We start from the raw sequence: 8,016 nt of genomic DNA on the forward strand, positions 1-8,016 counted from the left end.
CCAGGGATATTTTAATGGCTATTACCTCCCTTTAGGCTGGACACAAACCAATTAGATTCTCAAAGCATTTTTGATTTTAAACATACATTTAGCTTCACTAACGTTTCAAATTTACGCTCGCATTCCACTGACTATCTGATGTACAGACAGCAGTAAAATATTGGAGTTATTCCAAAAATCAGACAATGTAAGCCTGGCTGTAGCATCTTCTTAACCAGGTTAACACATTTGGACTATCATTTGGACATAATTAACAATATATAAATATTTTTTTACTTTTCATAATCTTTTGGCTCTCTATTGATTTGCACCCATATAATTGACACCCAGCAATATAATAATACGCATGATGCATTAACTATAATCTATTTGGGTCACTTTTGTTCTCATGATATACAATCACCCAGGTCACATCTGCTATGTGGTGCTTCTGTAACAAACCCTTACCTCTGAGGGATAAGGAAGTACAATAGTCAGTAAGTCTACATCTATAAGATGCAAATTTAAGAGAAATTAATTTAATAAAGTTAATGGTGCTCATAAAATAACTTTATAGTGAAGTCCTCGAGACCAGGTTTCTGTCAGACACTATACACACAGCTGATGATGTACATTGACTATCACATTACTACAAGGTACAACAAATCTGCTATGTGGCGCTTCTGTAACAAACCCTTACCTCTGAGGGATAAGGAAGTACAATAGTCAGTAAGTCTACATCTATAAGATGCAAATTTAAGAGAAATTAATTTAATAAAGTTAATGGTGCTCATAAAATAACTTTATAAAGTGAAGTCCCTCGAGACCAGGTTTCTGTCAGACACTATACACACAGCTGCTTATGTACATTGACAACGTCCCCATATACCCAGTGTACTGCTAAACCATGTCTGTTCCATATACACTCAGATAAACACTAAACATGTACATCACTAAAGCCCTGATATACCATGTATTTGTCAAACACACGGACACACTAATACTCCTTTGGTAGAGGACTCTTACATGATGGTCTATGCATGTCCTTATTAGACACAGTGTTCTCATAAAACAGGTCTCAGCCATACACACTACATACACACAGACTAACTCAATCCTAACCCCAGCACCTAAAACTGCACACAAAATCTCAGTCATTTTGATCTCAAGACATGGTTCACAGATAGTGTTCACCCATCCAGTCAATCTCTCCCAGTGACTAAGAGAGACAATACGTACTGATAAAAACATACTAAAACAATGCAAAGTACCTGCAACATTTTGGGAATAAATAATCAGAATATGATTTTTATAAATTACCTTTTCTCACTCTTCTCCTGGATCAGCAGCCTCCAACTCATCTACTGCAGTAACCTCTAATGTTTTCAGCTACATTCTAAAAACAGAAACAAGAAATCTTTCTCACATTTGTTATAAACATTAAGTAGCCCTAGAATGTATTTGATACTTAAGTCACATTTTAATGCAATTAATTTTACTGCATTAGCAACCATATCAAACCAAGACATTAATTTCAAAAGATACATAAAACTAAGTTTTACACAAAACATTTAATTTAAAACAGATTGGTATGTTTAGAAATATTTAAAAAAAGCATTTGGATCACCAGCAATTGTATTATTAACAATCGCAAACAAGGTCTTAGTATTTAGTCCGACATACTAGGTTTTGCAGAACTGCTAGTTCTACAAATGACTATGCATAAAACTGTTTCTGTGAAAATTCGTAGTTTCCACCAAGATTGAATCAACAAATATTCCTTTTATTTTTATTAGAGCAACAACAATCTGCCACTTCCTTTACTATTGCATTTTACAGATACTCTATAAGGTCTATGTCAGGCTTTTGGGGTGATTTTATGCACTGTATATACAGTACATTAGCAAAGCACACTGTATATATGGTATATTATTTACACCCAGCAAGAACATTGCTGCCTTAACTATACTATAATATTTGGGTCACTTTTGTTCTCATGATATACAATCACCCAGGTCACATCTGCTATTTGGTGCTTCTGTAACAAACCCTTACCTCTGAGGGATAAGGAAGTACAATAGTCAGTAAGTCTACATCTATAAGATGCAAATTTAAGAGAAATTAATTTAATAAAGTTAATGGTGCTCATACAATAACTTTATAGTGAAGTCCTCGAGACCAGGTTTCTGTCAGACACTATACACACAGCTGCTGATGTACATTGACTATCACATTACTACAAGGTACAACAAATCTGCTATGTGGTGCTTCTGTAACAAACCCTTACCTCTGAGGGATGAGGAAGTACAATAGTCAGTAAGTCTACATCTATAAGATGCAAATTTAAGAGAAATTAATTTAATAAAGTATATGGTGCTCATACAATAACTTTATAAAGTGAAGTCCCTCGAGACCAGGTTTCTGTCAGACACTATACACACAGCTGCTTATGTACATTGACTATCACATTACAACAACGTCCCCATATACCCAGTGTACTGCTAAACCATGTCTGTTACATACACACGCCAATAAACACAAAACACATGTAAATCACTAAAGCCCTGATATACAATGAAACAGGTCTCAGGCATACACACTACATACAGATTTATAAGATATAATAAGAGCTCAATATAATTTCACAACTGTAAAAAAAATATATATTACCTGTTTACTGTGTTCGATGATTGCCAGAGTGTCTGCTGTTGCGAGGTTAAAGAGGTCTCCTCATCAAAAGGGACTGAACTGAATACTCCACACCTGAATAAGAAAAATGAAATATTAATCCAGTCGTGAACTTCACACCAGTTTTATCCTAATGCCCTGTCTGTTAATGAAAGCAGTCTAGGTCAAAAGGAACATAGGATGGCATGTGTGAATGGACCCTTACCTTTATCTGAATTTATATATTTCCAGGTTTGTCTTTCCCAGCAGATGTGTAATACTCCGTCTCCTGCTTTGATGTTCTTTTCTCCTTCTGCGCTTCATCTCAGCCATGTTAAAATGATGCTGTTCTTCCCCACAGAAATGAGTGTTTATTTAAACTAAAACCTTAAATTGTTAATATAAGTGGTGTTTATGTAAAACATGTCCAGTGATAGAGCATGGGACAATGCTGAGGAGAGCTGGGATTTAAACTCTCCATCACACTGACACTCAAAGATATCAGACTTCTGATGTGTTCATTCTGCTTTACTTCTGACTACAGTATTACTGAGTTATGAGTGAAGAGTATCAGGGGTTATTTACACCCTCACAGTGATACAGCAGTGTTTACACACTGTACCATCATCTCTCTCACACTCAGACCCTCACCACCGCTCCAAACTCAGCCATGTAACTCCCGCGCCGCACGCACTCAGCTGTTTCCGGTCGCACGCGCTAACCGGAAGTGATGTTCTAGTGACATTAAATAGCATACAGCCTTATAATAAACAAAATAATAACAATTAAAAGCAGTTCTGAGTAGTTTGTAAGCAGTCCGGGTGCTGTGTGTACAACAGCTCACCTTACAACACTGCACGCGCTAACCGGAAGTGATGTTCTAGCGACATTAAATAGCATACAGCCTTATAATAAATAAAATAATTAAAAGCAGTTCTCAGTAGTTTATAAGCAGTCCGGGTGCTGTATGCCCAGCAGCTCACCTTACAACACTGCACGCGCTCTGTGGCCGGAGCGAACGCGTTTAAAGAGCCGCGAGGATGCGCGCGGCTATCAGCTAGCGGCTATCAGCACTGACTATTATTAGCTAGCATCCATGCTAACATACAGACATTTCCCCTTCATTTTAATTCGGCCAAACGCACTAAACCCAAATTTATACAGTGCGCATTCGGTACAAGATTTATCAGTAATTAGTTATTCAACTCAGGTTTTAAAACTAACCATTGATAATGTTGCTAACTAGCCAGCTTTAATTTATGCCTTCTTAAGGCTAAATTCACCCCAATCTCCAGATTCCAATGAAATATTTCTTACAACATTAATTTACAACAAGGAACCGAGCTCTTGGAATATATCAATAGTCTACTCATTAAGTTTATGAACTTTATAATCATACCTGGCTTTTAAAGGGCTGGATAATGGCTGTTCAATGTGTTGGCAAACCGAGTCTAATGAAACTCCGCCTTAAAAGGAACACGTAGGATAATTGACGTAGGTCTCAGCCAATCACAGAACGAAAAATGGCAATCAGCGCTAGCCAATCAGAAGGCTCAAATTTTCACACATGTGTGAACGGATTGCAGTACCGGCTCCGGGCTACAGGGCGCACTACGAAATTCCAAAGTTACACTGTGTTAAGTCAGTTTCGGTGTTTGTGGTATAATGGACATGGACTGAAATTTTGAATTTCAGCTTCTCTAGTATAGATATATATAGCCACAGTGCGGGAATTATGAGGACACCTGTCCTGTCCCCATAATCCCAAATGTCCCCATAATGTCGGTACGTAATCAGGTCAAATGTCCACATAAACCACAAAACCAACACACACACACACACACACACACACACACACACACACACACACACACACACACACACACACACACACACACACACATACACACACACACAGTAGCCTTGTCGGTGATTAGGTGGACTGAGTGTAAGCATAGCCTGTTCTATGAAGGAAAGGACAGTCACTAGTGAGGAGTGGAAGATAATCATACAGAGGATGTACAGAAAAAAAAAAAAATAAGGAGCAGAGATAAAAAACGAGAGAGAGAGAGACATTGTAAAGAGAGAGACATGAACATAATGTGAGATAGACAGAAGAGAGAGAGAGAGAGAGAGAGAGAGAGAGAGAGAGAGAGAGAGAGAAATTGATAGGAAGACAGGCAGTGCAAAAGAACAAAAGACAAAGAGCCACAGAAGCTGGAATTTTAAAAGAAAAAAGGGTTAGAGAGTGAAAAAAAGTAAGGGGAAAAGAAGACACAGAGAGCGAAAGAAAGAAAGAAAGAAAGAAAGAAAGAAAGAAAGAAAGAAAGAAAGAAAGAAAGAAAGAAAGAAAGAAAGAAAGAAAGAAAGAAAGAAAGAAAGAAGTGTAAGTGTGACTGATTGCAGAAGAGTGAAAAACGATTGATAAAAATCACCTGATGGTGGCTCTGTTAACCTTTTAGTGCTCGGGGTCCAGTTCACGCTTCTCCACGGTGGTTCATTGCTGACCTTTAAACATGTGAATTATGATCAATCTCCATGAGCTTCATGATGACGATGACGTCGGAACTCGCAGGGACGATTTAGGGAACTGATAAAACATTCAGTAGCACAGTTTGTGAGAGGAACATGCTGGTAGTGTACAGCCTGACTGAAATGGACAGACACATGGAGACCTGGCAGGGCCGCGGGGACAGATTGTACTCGGTAATCTGACGCCGCTGCACTTCCTAACACGAATATTTTTTTCTTTTTTAAAATCCTTACTTGGAATTCCTAACAAAATTTAGGCGGATGAGTCTGAAAGGACAAACTGTTCTGGACACATTGGGCCAGAATTTCGGTCACTTTGGTCACCGCAACCAAGTCACTGGGGAAGTCATTTGCTGGTGCGACTGTGCTTTTAAGCAAGTCTGGCCACTTGGCGGCCATTTTGGCAAAGCTCCCTTTGCAGTTATTTTCAGGAGCAGGCGCCGATCCACTCCAGTGGAGAGAGAAAGACCCGTTCACCAGAACCAAATCAACATTATGATGTTTTAACACAGTTTCCATGCTTTAGTTTTTTTTTCTACAAACAGAGGAATGTGCAACATCAGAAAGATGCTTTATATCTGTCACATGTACTTGACAGGACAGTGAAATACTTTCTTCGCATATTCCAGTGATGGTAGGAGCCGCCCAGACAGCCATGACACAGCACCCCAGAGGTTTCAGGGCCTTGCTCAGGGGCCCCAAGAGAGGCAGCTTGGAAATACCTAGGCTTAAACCCCCAACCTTCCGAAAAGGGTAACCCAGAGCCTTAACCACTGAGCTCCCACTTCTTTTTATCAACATACAATTACGATTTGGCAGCTATTTTATGGCATTGGTCATATTTAAAAAGTTCAGAGACTAGATCTGTTTACATAAACGTGTCTACACACTGTCACCTTCAAAATAGCCCCCTGCACAGCAATTCAGTTCTGGAATGTATCCTGGAAGTCTTTGTTTTAGAAGCGTGTCAAGCACCTTCTATGATTCACGCTGGATCGGAACGAAAACCTTTGAGCTGGATCTCATCTTGGGAAAGATTGTAAAGTCTGCAGGAGCCAAATCTGGTGAGTCGGGTGGGTGGGGAAGTAAGATCATGTTATTTCAGGTGAGAGACTAGCAGACGTGTTAACACACGTGGTCCGAATAGTTTCAGCTGCACAGCTCCCGATGTGCACAGGACGATGTCTTTTGGCACACTGACTTATGAAGGTCGGTGCTCCCTGTGATTGTGCGTGCAGCCTTGTGCTGCCACCTGTTGGTGTTTTTTAAACTGGTATTTTTTCTTGCACTTATATTTGAGCACTTATACTTTCCACCTCGGATTTAACGCTTGTCATCCTTTAAAGTTGAAGTTGTGTGTTTGAGACGCTCAAAATTTGTGTATTTGTTGTGTATGAATTTTTGTATTTGAACAATTTGATCGATGAAAAGGTTGAAATTTTTCAGTTGAAATAAAAACAAAGTTGTAACATCCTTTAATGACTTTAATTCAGTCTGTTCTTTCACTTTCTTTTTTTTCTTCTGCAGACGTTTCAGGACCCTCATGGTAACGTCATTCTCTGGAGTTTGACTCAAAAAACACCGGAGAGCTGCGCTTCATCATACCGTATGGAGTTGTATGAGATGTGAGAGGAAGTAGGCCCATGGTGAAGCCAGGAATGGAGGACCTCTGCTTCACCATCCCCCTGTCCTCCGAGCCAGAAGCGATGGACAGGATTATGACTTTCGCTTTCCTTCTGAAAACTCCGCTTTCTTAGAAGCCTTATATAGAAGTACAAAAAAAAATTCCTTTTTTAAAATGCCATGGGCTGTGAGAGGGAGTGATAAAAAGATAGAAGGAGATACAAAGAAAGTGCAAGAAAGAGAAAGGAGAGAGAGAGAGAGAGAGAGAGAGAGAGAGAGAGAGAGAGAGAGAGATGTTCTAAAAATAAAACATCTGTTCTTGTAGGAGGAGAGAAAGCAACAAGAAAAGAAAGAGTGGCAGAGCACAAGGGAGAGTGAGAGAGAGCGAGCAAGAGAGAGAGAGAGAGAGAGAGAGAGAGAGAGAGAGAGAGAGTTTAAAGAAAAAGTCCATCCTGAAACACATTATAAATGTTTATATTGAAATATTTGTCATGATTTCAGAGATTCTGGTGCTAATTTGCGGGTTGGCTGGATCACCCTTATCCCCGTGAGAAGGAGTCACTGGAGCATCTACGATGATGTTTAATAGAAGAAAACATTTTGCATTTAACTCCAAAACCTAGAGCTTCTTTTCTTTAAATTTTCCAGCAATATTTCTTGTCATATTTATAAGAAATGGTTCATAAGATACAGCAAACTCCTGACTAAAAGTCTCAAAAGCAATGAAATGAAGGGATTTTTACTGAATCTTAATTTTTAGCAGTGTATAAAAGTTATAGTGCTGCTAACATTGTCTTTATTACTTCTCTCATCTTATGGACACGCCCATATTCAACCACGCCCATATCTAGCCACACCCACCCATTTCTAACCACGCCCCCCATTTAATCACCATTGAATCGCTGTATGTGTATTGGCTTCACTCCATCTTTGGGTCTCATTAAGTGGATATCAGGTGGTTTAGGCTGTTTTCTGCTTATGATGTCAGCCAGCAGTCTAAGTGCATCATGGGATATGGAGAAAAATGGAGCAATATTGGAGTCAATTGGAGTTTGGAGATTTTCAACCAAAACAAACGATTCTCTCAGAAATCAATCACAAAATAAATCTTTCACAGAAATGTTGATTATACGTATTGATATGCAAGTCGTTCAAGGTCATTTTTTGGTTAAAATGTGATTAACTAGGAGAGAACAAAGCAGTGTGTGTGTGTGT

The sequence above is a fragment of the Silurus meridionalis genome, chromosome 14 (genome assembly GCF_014805685.1).
Source record: "Silurus meridionalis isolate SWU-2019-XX chromosome 14, ASM1480568v1, whole genome shotgun sequence".
Lineage (NCBI taxonomy): Eukaryota > Metazoa > Chordata > Actinopteri > Siluriformes > Siluridae > Silurus > Silurus meridionalis.